The sequence below is a fragment of the Lethenteron reissneri genome, chromosome 50 (genome assembly GCF_015708825.2).
Source record: "Lethenteron reissneri isolate LAM-NWPU_2019-01 chromosome 50, ASM1570882v1, whole genome shotgun sequence".
Taxonomy (NCBI): domain Eukaryota; kingdom Metazoa; phylum Chordata; class Hyperoartia; order Petromyzontiformes; family Petromyzontidae; genus Lethenteron; species Lethenteron reissneri.
The window spans coordinates 7,841,223-7,856,790 of record NC_083828.1 but is presented as its reverse complement, the minus strand read 5'-3'; positions in this window follow the sequence as shown (position 1 = coordinate 7,856,790).

The window sequence follows — 15,568 nt, the reverse complement described above, 5'->3', positions numbered from 1 at the left end:
ATCGCCAATATTATTATCGCTATGAATACACCTTTTTTTGTAACAAAAAATATTAATAGCGACATGGAACGTAAAATTCACTGCCGAGCGCATTTCAAAATTACGATGCCACGTTCTCGTTTTGCAGGAGACAGGACACCAATTCGGTTACCACCCACCCCACAAGGCATCCGTTATGAGTCAGTTATTCTCAAGACAATTACACAATCGGTAGTAGTTGTTGTTTTCCTTCCTTACTTCTCCGTGCCTTCTGGCAAGTAATAAAAACACACAGCGCTTAACTAAACATTTTATTACGTGGAAGAATTGTAGTGAATTACATATTTTTATTTCCATTTATTTTGCGCTAGTGCGCCCATTCTGGCGCGTGCGATGTTTTAACTTGCGTGTATGATTTGCTAGGATTGTGATTGTGTAACGCCGTGTTTTAATTTGTTTTAATTTGTTGCACTGGAAATGCTTCTGTTTCATTCATCAATCTCACCCACCCTCCCACCCAATCTCGTCTCCGTGGAAATACAAACCCGTGGTCTCAATTGGATCTAAATGAGTTTTTTAATAGGCCAAGATAAAACTCAATACCAACACGTATCGCACGGAATTATGCCCTTATACCTGCCGCATAAAATAAAGATATTGCCACCGATTTAAAGCTTTCGTGACTGCAGGGATTCATCTTATTGGTTCTTTCGGTAAAGTCACGTAGAATGGAAATAATAAAAGAAATAAAACATAATAAAATAATTCTCACGACGTTTCGGCCACAACGCAAGTCGAGGAGACAGAGTCTGTCTCCTCGACAGACCTGTTCTCCACCTGAGGACGGCTGCTTGCGTTGTGGCCGAAACGTCTTGAGAATTATTTTATAATGTTTTATTTTATTATTTTATTATTTCCATTCTACGTGACTTTACCAAAAGAACCAAGAAGATATTGCCGCCGGTAAAGTTGGGCTCCCTTGGGCGAGTAAAACGTTGGTTTGCGGCCCTATGCAGTACCCGAGGAATTGGCCGGATGCTGAAAGGTGTGTTTGGTGGTGCAACACGTTCATCTCGTTGTAAATCGATGCCTTCTACGCGAACGCGTGTTGCCAAATGCGTTGACGACAGGGTGGAGTGCACATGAAACTATCGGCTTGCCGAATAGACCCCCCGGGGAGAGCGAAACGGGTCCAGCAGCAGCAGCAGTCATTACTCATCGATGCAAATCGATGAGTCGCATAACGATAACGCGAAATCGAACGGCGCGGAGACGGAGCAGCGAAATCGGAGCGGTGGGTGCAGGAAGTTCGGCACGGGCCGTTGCGTCACCGCGATGGTTCAGGGGGGCGGGGCTTCATCCAGCAGTGGAGAGACCTCGGCTCCCCGAGGCTTAGCAGCCAATGCAACTTCTCGAACAGATCTGTGCTTGATAATTGTTTTTTTACCCTTCTATCTGGCAACAAAACTGACAGCTTTTTTTTACAAGGAGCCATGTTTACATAGACCACAATACCTGCAGTCATAATGCAAACAAAAAACATAACTCTGATAATGTATGTGCACTGTCCTTGAAGCTGATTGGTCCACACCCGAGACAGCTTTCCTTAGAGCCTAGTCTCACATGGTGTTGGACCAGATGACGTCTCACATGGGTTGGTCCAACATCATGTGAGACTAGGCTCTAAGGAAAGCTGTCTCGGGTGTGGACCAATCAACTTCAAGGACAGTGCACATTATCAGAGTTGTGTTTTTTGTTTGCATTATGACTGCAGGTATTGTGGTCTATGCAAACATGACTCCTTGTAAAAAAAGGTGTCAGTTTTGTTGGCAGATAAAAGGGTAAAAAAACAATTATCATATTTTTTACTGGAAAATGAGGTTCCAATGGTGGATCTGTGCTTCTCGAATCAACGTGTTTCGTTCCCTGTTTCTGCCTCTCGGTGTGTTGTATACATAACGGTGGGGGGGGGGTGGGGGGGTGGAATCTGACTAAGGGGCCGTCCATAAATGACGTCACGCACCTAGGGGAGGGGGTGGTCAGACATTTGTGACGATGTGTGACGAGGGGGGGTTTGAGAAATGTGACGTCACATCAAAATGCGCAACTTTAAATGAATATAGAATTGTTATAACAACACTAATTGTTATAACAACACTCCTACAACATCAGAGTGCAGCGCCACATTAAATACGCACTACAATGACAATACTTTAAAGCGATTTGAAGCAAGTTTTATTTTCAAAATGGAAATATGTTTTTTTTTGGGGGGGGGGGGGGGCAGAGCTTTTTGACGTCATATTTTCGGGGGGGTCTGACTTTTTGTGACGCCGTGTGACGAGGTGGGGGGGGGGGGTCAAAAATCATCCAAAATCGCGTGACGTCATTTATGGACGACCCCTTAGGGAGCGACGATGGTGCGAGAGACCACGATGCGAGCGCTCACAAAGCCGTGAATGAGAGGACCTCGTGTCAAAACGGGCACTCAGTGGGGGAGGGGGGGGAGCGGGTGGAGGGGGGGGGGGTCTGCCAAATGGGATAGTGACACGCACGCAGTTACTTTGGGACCAAGAGGATTTCTAAACCTAACAATAGAACCCACGCTAACGCACCAGAGATAATTGTTGGCACGTTTCGATCCAAACGTTTTAGTCGATTGTTTGATCGATTGGCCGTTTGGCGAGATCGCGAAATCCGGCGCGGTGGCCGGTGAAGTTCGTTCGCTCGTTTCTCAGTCCGCTCGTCCTCGTGAGGGTGGCGGTGGCAGCGCACTGAGTAGGGGCGGTCCACACCTACACGACTACACTATACACTACTACACTACACTATACACTACTATACACTATACACTACTACACTACACTATACACTACTACACTACACTATACACTACTACACTACACTATACACTACTACACACTATACACGACTACACTACTACACTACACTATACACTACTACACTACTATACTATACACTACTACACTATACACTATACGCTACACTATACTCTACTATACACTATACACTACTATACACTATACTCTACTATACTATACACTACTACACACTATACACTACTATACTATACACTACTATACTCTACTATACACTACTACACTATACACGACTACACTATACACTACTGCACTACACTATACACTACATTATACACTACACTATACTATACACTACTACACTATACACTACTACACTATACACTACTACACTACACTATACACTACTACACTACACTATACACTACTATACTATACACTACACTATACACTACTACACTATACACTATACACGACTACACTATACACTACTGCACTACACTATACACTACATTATACACTACACTATACTATACACTACTACACTATACACTACTACACTATACACTACTACACTACACTATACACTACTATACTAGACTCTACTATACTCTACTATACACTATACTCTACTATACACTACTATACACTACTACACTATACACTACTATACTCTACTATACACTATACACTTCTACACTATACACTATACGCTACACTATACACTACACTATACTCTACTATACACTATACACTACTACACTATACTATACACTACTACACTATACATACTATACACTATACACTACTATACACTATACTCTACTATACTATACACTACTACACACTATACACTACTATACTATACACTACTATACTCTACTATACACTACTACACTATACACGACTACACTACACTATACACTACATTATACACTACACTATACTATACACTACTACACTATACACTAGTACACTATAAACTACTACACTATACACTACTACACTATACACTACTATACACTACTACACTATACACTACTACACTCTACTACACTATACACTACTACACTATACACTACTATACACTACTACACTATACATTACTATACTATACACTACTACACAATACTATATACTACTACACTACTACACTGTATACTACTATACTCTATTACACTATACACTACTATATTATACTACACTATACACTACTATACCTTCATTACTATACACTGCTACACTACACCACGATACACTACATTAATATACACTACACTAATATACACTACACTACAACACACTACACTATACACTACACCACTATACACTAATACACTACATTACTATACATTACACTATATACTACATTACAACACACTGCTATACACTACACTATACACTACTGTACACTACACTATACACTAGACTACACTATACACTACACTATACACTACACTATACACTACTATACACTACTATACACCACACTATACACCACACTATACACTACACTATACACTACACTATACACTACACTATACACTACTATACACCACACTATACACTACACTATACACTACCTATACACTACACTATACACTACACTATACACTACTATACACCACACTATACACTACACTATACACCACACTATACACTACACTATACACTACACACACACTACACTATACACTACACTATACACTACACTACTACACTACACTACACACTACACTATACACTACACTATACACTACTACACTACTACACCACTACACTATACACTACACTATACACTACACTATACACTACACACTACACTATACACTACACTATACACTACACTACACACTACACTATACACTACATTATACACTACACTATACACTACACTATACACTACACTACTATACACTACACTATACACTACACTATACACTACACTATACACTACACTACACTATACACTACACTATACACTACACTACACACTACACTACACACTACACTATACACTACACTATACACTACATTATACACTACACTATACACTACACTATACACTACACTACACACTATACACTACACACTATACACTACACTATACACTACACTATACACTACACTACACACTATACACTACATTATACACTACACTATACACTACACTATACACTACACTATACACTACACTACACACTATACACTACACTATACACTACACTATACACTACACTATACACTACACTATACACTATACACTACACTATACACTACACTACACTACTACACACTATACACTACACTATACACTACACTATACACTATACACTACACTATACACTACACTATACACTACACTATACACTACACTATACACTACACTATACACTACACACTACACTACACACTACACTACTACACACTATACACTACACTATACACTAGACTATACACTACACTATACATACTATACACTACACTATACACTACACTATACATACTATACACTACACTATACACTACTCCATCTCTTCCTGGGGAGTCCCCAGGGCCAGCCGAGCGACGTGGTCTCGCCAGCGTCGCGTCCTGGACCGGCCCCGGGGGGTCTCCACCCCGTGTGACGTCGCTGCTGCTGCTGCTGCCCGCTCGTGTTCCAGGGGTTAGGGGGTCATCCTGACCAGGTGCCCGGGCCACCTCAATGAAGTGTTGCTGCTGTAGAGTGGTCAGAAAGCGGCTATCGGTGGTGATCGTGGATAGGAGAGAGAGTTGGAGAGAGGGAGGGGGGACAGCGCGTGGAGGCAGGGCCGGGTTAAGATTTTGAAGGGCACCCTGGGGCTACAAATGGAAAACAAAGTTAAAGAAAAATAAAATTGTACTTTTACAAGGCTAGCAACAAATTAAATTCAGCATTCACAAGCGAAAAAACTTTTCACTTAATCTCTGGGCTGCAGCCCCTAAACCCCCCATGCCCTAATCCGGCCCTGTCCTGTAGGAAACGTATAAACATTTTAGCCCAGCACGCTCGTATTTATTGACGACATTCGTAAAAATTCTATGACTTCTATGAGCGCGTAGAGGGGAGGGGAGTGGTGACGACCAGCGTCGTATTGCTCGTCTGTCTGTCTGTCCGTACGTCTTGTCTGTCTGCGTCTGACTCGCTTCGCAGAAGTGGTCGCCGATTTTCGCCGCGCTCACGACGCCCGGTGCCACGGAAACAAACCAGCCAGTAAGCGAGCAAAGCAAGCTCGTACTTGCCACGGCGAACACCGGAACTGGATTTCAAATTCCAATCGTATTCTTTTTTTTTCACCCCCCCCCCCCACAACACCCACCACCCACTTGTAGCACACAACTGATGCCCGAGGTCCACGTGGGTGACACGGGAGGTTTCACTGACTAGGCTCTAAGAAAAGGTGTCTCTGGTGTGGACCAATCAATTTCAAGGACCGTGCATAAATGATCAGAGTTGTGTTTTTTGTTTGCATTCCGACCGCAGGTATTGTGGTCAATGCAAACATGACTCCTTGTAAAAAAAAGGTGTCAGCTTTGTTGCCAGATAAAAGGGTAAAAAACCAATTATCATATTTTGCTACTGGCAAAAGAGGTTCCAATTGTGTAAATGCTTACCCCGAGCTCTCATTCTCTGATGGTGCATTGTCTTTGAGTTGTGCGCCTTTTGGCGTCATCTGGTCCAACACCATGTGAGACTAGGCTCTAAGGAAAGCTGTCTCTGGTGTGGACCAATCAATTTCAAGGACCGTGCATAAATGATCACAGTTGTGTTTTTTTTTGCATTCCGACCGCAGGTATTGTGGTGAATGCAACCATTACTCCTTGTAAAAATTAACCCGTAAAAACAAAGTTTTTCACTATAAATCCTTTATATGCGTGGCGGTTAGAGTCCTCTCGTCCTCTGGCTTGAGATGGCTGCCACCTATGGGTCAGATGATTGCCTGTCACCATTAAGCAATTGGTAATTAAATATAAAAAAAATTCCTAAAAAGTGTAAAGTTATGGAAAACATTTTCACGAAAATAAATTGTCACGCACAACGAGTCTGTGTGCAAAATGTCAGCTCGATTGGATCACGGGAAGTGGGTTAAAAAACGACCGAAAGATTTGCATGGTCGTAAGCGCGCAAGCAAGCAAGCAAGTGAACTTAATATAAAGGATTTAAAAAAAGGTGTCAGTTTGTTGCCAGATAAAAGGGTAAAAAACCAATTATCAGGGTTCACTGTGGTTGATGTCTAGGATGATCGAACCTGGGGTTTGGTTGTTTGTAACACTGAACAGATGATTCGATCTGTTATGAGTGCTGGCGTGTCTGCGTGTGTGTATATATGTATGATGTCTGTGTGTATATATCGAATGTATATCAAAGAGTTTATCGGATGACATTTAAGCCTATACATATGACATTAACTTCACTATTGAAATATATTGCTGCTATTAAGATTAATCGTAATGGGTAAGAGAGTGATGTGGGTAGAATATGCAAAACTATATAAAATATATAGCGAGAACTATTTCTTGTATCATTTGAGACAGGCTGACCTGATATTGCCTTACAAGGCGTGTTATGAATCATCGATTGTTGTTGATTGGGTATCGATTCTGAGTTCACGCCACGCGAGTTACAAACTGACGCTTTTCGATTCGCAGCAACTGGAGGCCTCTATAATTTAAAAAAAACTAAAATCTTTAAAAGTTGTACTAAAGTTATGTAATCGTCTCGGGGGAGGAGAGTAAATTAATTACGTCCACTAATCGATAAATATTCATGTCTTCTTACGAAATTACTCCAGTGACGAATGCATGAATTGGTTCTATTTATTGATCGATTCCGATGATTATCTTCGAAAATGAATGCATGAATTATCTAAAAACGAATCACGTGACGTGACATTTTCTTTTTGACCATGTACACCACGTGTGTATGCACGTGGTCCGCACGTGTACACGCACACGTCGTAACCTCGTGGTGTCCATGTGATCACCACGTGCGTGTACACGTGATGATCACGTGCACAGAACACACACGTTTAATGCAGTACGTCTAAAAAACACAAAATCGATTCGTAAATAATAAAGTAATAATCGTGACGCCGTATCGCGACGACGAACTGAATCGCGCTGAAGGTGGAGTTGTGGTGGTGATGGTGATGATGAATCGTGACACGCCTTCTGCCTTACATCTCACGGGATGATGAAACGGCCCCGCTTCAGGCTATCTTGAGACCCTTAAACCTCGCCACCCCCCCTCGCCTCCCGCAAAGCACACAGCCAATAAACAACGCGAACACCATCGTCATGACCCATTAATCATCGACACCATCGATTGTTGATCATCTAAATCACGACCACCAAGCCACTGCTGTTGATCATCTCATCGTCACAGCGCTCACGTGTGTTTTCGGGTCGTTCGTCACGGATGCCCCACGCTGACCAACTTCTTCGCGTCCCACTGCTCGGAAGCGTTCAGTGGCACGGAGAAGCCTTCCCCCCCTCAAGCCGCGCGAGAGCTCGAAACGTCGGACGTCTCGCGCGCCGCGTGTGCGAGAACGCGATCGGAGGACCGCAGAGCGGCGGCGGCGGCACGACCGTGCAGAGCACACGCGGGTGGCGAATTCGGGGTTCGCGTCGTGTCCGCGGTTACGGGGAACTCAAGATAATGTCGAGCTAATTGACGTGCGTTACGCGCGCGCGAGAGAGCGAGCGAGCGTGCGTGCGTGCACGAGCGTGCGTGCGTGCACGAGCGTCTGTGTGTGTGTATATCGGATGCATCACGACTGAATGTTCTAAAGTCTTCCTACGGACGGTTTTCGATGGGCGCGTTGAGAGACGGACGCGGGACATCGCGGGCGAGGGGTAGTGGCGGAAAACGAGCGTTTGATGTGCGGCGGTTTATCAGAGGAGTAACGTCCTCTGTGGTATAGCGTACTCTGTACTCTCTATATCTCTCTCTCGATGGAGAATTGTGACTCTTGCGACCGTAGGGTTTCCGAGATCCAATCTTGGCCAGGGTCACAAACCCAGCCCCATCATCATCATTATCGCCATCATCGTTACCAACACCGTCATCATCATCATGCCTTCTGGGGGTGGGTGGGGGGGATAGGTAATAAGTATAACCCGTAAAAACAAAGTTTTTCACTATAAATCCTATTTATGCGTGGCGGATAGAGTCCTCTCGTCCTCTGGCTTGCGATGGCTGCCACCTATGGGTCAGATGATTGCATCGCACCATTAAGCAATTGGTAATTAAATATAATTTTTTTTGTCCTAAAAAGTGTAAAATTTTGGAACAAAATTTTTTCACGACCATTAATTGTCACGCACAACGAGTCTGTGTGGAAAATGTCAGCTCGATTGGATCACGGGAAGTGGGTTAAAAAACGACCGAAAGATTTGCACGGTCCTAAGCAAGCAAGCGAACTTAATATAAAGGATTTAAAAATGAGCACCGTCTCTTGGAACTACTGTCTCACTCGGAGCGGTGGAAAGCAGCGATTGACATTGCCCCCGTCCTGGTAAATTGTACAGCCTGACCCAGTTCACTGGACTGTGGAATTGGTCTTCCGCCGGCTCAGGACCAACACGCTGCAATATGAGGAGTAGGTGAGTAGGTGAGGACTCGACTTGGCACGCGTTTGCGGAGGTGTCATTTTTGACACGAACTACGTGCCACTTACTACTGCTACTACTACCAGGGCTCTCTCCCAATCACCCCGCCACCCCTTCCTCCCTCCCCGGGGCAGCTGCAGCTGAAACGAAGCCCTGGCTGCTGACTCAGCATCATCCATCCATCTCTCTTGGGGGGGGGAGGTCAATACAATGTGTGCCACCGTGTGGGGGAAGTCAAGAGCGGCTGTCCTATGGATAGACTCGCCCCTGCCACAATAATGTGGAATTTCCACCACTGGCTCAGGGCTGTAAACGGGAGTTGAGCCATCGGTACGATGCTCATTCGAGAACAGGAAATCACTTGGGATTGTTTTTTGGCTGCTGTTGCGCTTGAGTGGCAGAGAGAGAGAGTTGGGGAGGGTTTCTTAGCACACCCCTTTTCCAACTACAGGCAATCGCTGGCAACAGTCAAGAAAAAAAGAGTCCATCGCAGTGGCGTTAGTAACGACGTTGTCAGCTTCAGGCGTGGTGGGGCAATTGGTCAGGTAGGGCCCCCAATATTATGTTTTATTTGAATAACCGTGGAACGTAAATGGAAGCATTTTCATTTAAAAAAATAATAATTGAAACTTGCGTTTTAAATAAGTCTTTGTTTTTTTTACACTGCTGTTGAAAACATATCGTCACGGTGGTTGTCAAGGGGGGCTCCAACGAGTATCTTTGGCCACCGAGGCACGCCCTGACCCCACCCCTCCCCCCACGCGAGTTACGCTGCTGGTCCATGGGCTCTGGAACAAAGAGGCCTCCCACAACCAGCTCGCTGATGAGCTCCCTCCGCCGTGGTCTCGTGCGCACGGGGCCACGTGGTCTCGTGCGCACGGGGCCACGTGGTCGAGGCCGCCGTGTGCGGAGTCCCCAAGCGGCGTGGCTGACACGGTGGAGACGAGAGTTCATAATTGGAGCAACAAAAATAGATTTAATTGTGGTGATGCTGCTACTGCACAAGCCAAAATAAAAATACTGTACTGTGTATATATTTTCTTCAGAAACTCAACACATGCGTCAGTAACACCGCGGCCTTCAAAGGAAAGAGATGTCATAGGCGACGTTTCGGGCAATGGGCCTTAGTCAAAGCACACATACGTGCATCACCAGTCGCTCTGACAGCGTCTCGTCGCTAGGGCAGCCCAAATTGTCGGCAAAATCTCTAGGGCTGGCAACAGTTGCACTGGGACGCGGGTGTTGACCGGCTGCGAGGTGGCGTTTTAGTCTTTAAACGCGAGTAGGTTACCGTCGAGATATAATAGTTGACGTTTCGGGCAACACGCCCTACTTCGTGGAACACAATAATGATTCACGTAGCAACACACCTTTGTGTGTGCAATGCGAAGCAAATGGTCCCTTGCCCGAAAGCGCCTCCTCTTGCCTCGTCTGATGGAAGGCCGCGGTGTTATTGGCGGACGTGTTAAGTTTTTGGTTCCCGCTCCACAATCAGGGCCCGGTGAAGACGGCCCACGTGAGAGTGGCGGTCACCGCGGGTCTCCCCGCCCCGCTGGTGATGGCACCACGGCCACCACGCTACGGCCACGGCTACCGCACCACGGCCCCACGGCCCCACGGCCCCACGGCCTCGTCTCTGCGGCCCCATCCTGAGCGGTGTGCATCTAGCGACAGGGCCCTGACATTGGTGCGTGGCCCAACGAGGTTTTTTTTTTCCCCGCGGCCCTGAAAATGCCAGGTGTGGGACCCAGAGCCTACAACCACCACAACATAATAATAATGACATTTGTAATGATTAATGAAAATACGATTTGTTTTATCGATATGATCGTTCTCATGAACAATGTCAACAATGCTACCTTGATTCATTAATTGCCGTATTATTTGCGTGTTTTAATTATATCATCTGACAGATTAGCCTTCCCATAATGCACCCGTGCATGTGTGTGTCTGTCTGTATGTATGCGTCTTTGTCCGTGTGTGCGTGTATATCTGTACTTCTGTTTGTCTTGTCTGTATTCTTCTGCCTGTCTGGAGTTATACTCTATGTGTCTATGTGTGTGTGTGTATGTCTCTCTGCATAAGGTGGGGGGCGGTAGTATAGTGGTTAGCGCACTGCACTACGAACCCGGCAAACCAAGTTGAATTTCCGCTCACGACCAACATCAGTGGCGATAATTCTGAATCGGTCCGGGCCTCCTTTAAATCGGCTCAGCCTTGGATGAGTACCTGGTGGTGTGTCGTGAAACATCAGCACTTGGGGGGAGACAAAGGCGGCCGGGTGTGGTATTGACCACGCATCCCCTTCTGTGACGTTTCTGCCTTCACATGTGCTCGCAAACAGCCCTTGCCCCCAACAGACTGCTGAAGGCTATACGGGGGATCTTTGTCTTTGTGTAAGGGTAGGCGTTGGGATTCATACTCTTAGGTTTGTTCTGTAAAGTCACGTTGGTGAAAAAAAATAATAATAAAATAAAATAAAAATGAAAATGAAAATAGCAAACTAAATCACTATATTATTTTATTATTATTTTTTTTACCTATGTGACTTTACCGAAAAAACCTAAGAGTATGAATGCTTGCAGTCACGAAAGCTTTAATCTAGGCGTTGGGATGTTTTCTACTCCCGTCTGCTCGTTGCTAAAGACACCGATCCTCAACTCTGCTTCCTTTGCATGACCTCGTCCGTTTTATTTCAAGAAGGGATGGAGAATGAAGGCCACAGATGAACAAGTTAATCTGTCTCTTACGCGCGTGATTAGCCAAAATATAATTGACTGACTGATTCGTTCATTAATTATTTGATGCACCATTCCGTTAGTCCGCATTCCGAAGGATGTTGATTTTGTTTTTATTTGCGTTGTGCCCGATGCGTTGGTTTTATTTTCTGAATAAAAAAAATTCCTGTAATCTTTTATTTTTAAAAAAAGCTTTAACCGTTGTCACGTTAACTTGTTGAATATATATTATTATAATTGTTATATGTGTATATAATCAATGCTTTCTTCCAAAAAAAAAGGCAACTTTTAATCTGAATATAATGCATATTTTTGTATAATATAATTTGCATCTAGAGATATTTGATGTGTAGAGATGAAAATTATAAACTAATGAGGAGACTGAACCATTGCCTCTGTTGGTGTTTGTGTTTGACTCCTGCTGTGGTGATGGTGAGGGTTGGTGGGACCACCACAGACGTCGTGAACACGTTCCTTCGGAGTGGGCACGTAGGGTTGGACAGCGCATTCGTGCACGACAGACACATATGCACGACAGACAGACAAATAATCCCTGGTGGGCAGTGTGGAACCTGTTGTTCCTACCTGTGTACAAGATCACGTGACTTGAGGTAGCCAGGCAGCCAGCCCCGTTAACTATCGGCCCCTCCCCCTTGCTTAGGCCCCTCCCCTTACCCCCCCCCCCCTCCCTTAGGCCCCTCCCCTGACCAACCCCCATATCCGTAGGCCCCTCCTCTGACCCCCCGCCCCCTCAGGCCCCTCCCCTGACCCCCCCCCCCATATCCTTAGGCCCCTCCCCTGACCCCCCCCCTCAGGCCCCTCCCCTGACCCCCCGTCCCTTAGGCCCCTCCCCTGACCTTCCCCATATCCTTAGGCCCCTCCCCTGACCCCCCCCCCTCAGGCCCCTCCCCTGATCCCCCCCATATCCTTAGGCCCCTCCCCTGACCCCCCCCCTCAGGCCCCTCCCCTGATCCCCCCCATATCCTTAGGCCCCTCCCCTGACCCCCCCCCTCAGGCCCCTCCCCTGACCCCCCGTCCCTTAGGCCCCTCCCCTGATCCCCCCCCATATCCTTAGGCCCCCCCTCCCTTAGGCCCCTCCTCTGACCCCCCCCCCCCCTCAGGCCCCTCTCCTGACTCCCCCCTTCCGTAGGCCCCTCCCCTCTCCGTACCCGGCAGTAGGTCTCCACCAATCAAAGAGCTTTTACACCATGGGAACCTCATTTGCCAGTAAAAAATATGATAATTGTTTTTTACCCTTCTATCTGGCAACAAAACTGACACCTTTTTTACAAGGAGTCATGTTTACATAGACCACAATACCTGCAGTCATAATGCAAACAAAAAACATAACCTTTTGGCGTCATCTGGTCCAACCCATGTGAGACGAGGCTCTAAGGAAAGCTGTCTCGGGTGTGGACCAATCAACTTCAAGGACAGTGCATACATTATCAGAGTTGTGTTTTTTGTTTGCATTATGACTGCAGGTATTGTGGTCTATGCAAACATGACTCCTTGTAAAAAAGGTGTCAGTTTTGTTGCCAGATAGAAGGGTAAAAAACCAATTATCAATCAATGAGCTGTTTATATTATATATATATTTATGCACGACAGACAGTCAGACAGACAAATACTCCCTGGTGGGCAGTGTGGAACATATTGTTCCTAGCTGTAAAATTCCCTTCCCGTGTGCGTCGAGGTGGCAGCACCTCTGGCTCGCCAGCAGAAGGCGCCACAGGTAAACTGTGGACTCTCCCCCTTGTCCCCCAGAGGTGGCAACCGGGTACCCGATACCCGTACCCTACCCGATACCCGGCTACCCGTACTCGGCGGGGTACGGGTACCTGTTTGCGACCCTGGTGCGGCCGGGTACGGGTAGGCCGTGAGTCACTGGTGAGTAACTGTTTGTCACTCATTTCCCAACGTCTTGTCTCTTCTCACAATTCAAGTTCATAGAATCAACCCACCCGCACCTGCAACATGGCTTCATCCCAGAGGTCGCAATCAGGTACCCGATACCCGTACCCTACCCGTACCCAGCCGGGTACGGGTAGCGTGCGGGTACGGCCGGGTACGGGTACCCATTTGCGACCCTGGTGCGGCCGGGTACGGGTAAGGAATCAAAACCCATTTGCGACCTCTGCTGTCCCCTCTGCATGGAATAGAGTGTTGCGCCCTCGCACGCGTTGGATTTTCCCCGGGTGCTTCACTTTCCTCTCGCATGTAAACGCTCATCATTCTTTTGACCAATAACACCTCGATATATATAGAGGGCCGCAGAGCTCGGGCAATTGCTGTCGCCGACTCGTCGCTTCGGCAACAAATGTTACTCGGAATGTAACACGGTGCAAAGGCGGAAAGGTTATAGATGAAATCTGACATTTGGTAGGGGAAAAAAATATCCGACAGTGCCACCTGAAACTCACACCTACTGCGTACCGCCGTCAACGTCACACTAAGAGCTCACAAACACACGGGCCTCTAACGACTGCGCGACCTTGGGATGAACGCAGTCGTTGAACCGCGCGACGAACGAACGAGCATTTATGTACGTTGCACTATTGATGCAGAACAAAAATTCCGAATCGTCATCATCCCTATCGATCCATCACTCCCAACAGCCGACATCCAGACGCCACTTTGCCGCATAAAATAGAACCCCCCCCCCCCCCAACCCCTCCCCCGACGCTTCAACACAAATCAAGGACTGCGTACTATCTGGACACATCCATCGATCACCGCTGTGAACTCCCAGCTGCTCAGAGTTAACCGATAACACCTGGGTCTGACCTATGACCTCCTGCCAACGAGCCTTCTTCGGCAATTGATTTTGACCTTAAAAGAGCACCGAGCCTCTACTCGTTGGCTCTTTCGGTAAGGTCACGAAGAAATAAATTAAGTAATGATGGAATACGACGTTTCGATTGCAACACAAGCAGCCATCATCAGGTACAAATGAATGAGAAAACAAACATCGTAAAGTTGGAAATATAGTGCAACACAACACAGAGAGCTTGGCCAACAACAACAACCGCCATTCGCCACTCAGTGGCGGGGACGTCACCACGGCGCTTGTGCCAGGCCATGTGCACCTTGAGGTCGCGTGAAGTGTCGAACGCCCGCTGGCAGGAGGTCACGGGGCAGACCCAGCAGATGCCACGGGTCGACTGACTGAGATGACCGAGATGACTGGCTGATGCACCACCTGTGCCCCCTACTGTGACAACTGTTGGCTAACACCACAGTCAACACCCAACCTGGTTGATTACGTTATTCTAAAGATTGCTACATTTGAGAGAGAGACAAAACATAGACACGGAGACACACAGACAGACACACAAGTTGTATTGCATTATATTTCCAAGTTTACTATGTTTGATTTCTCAT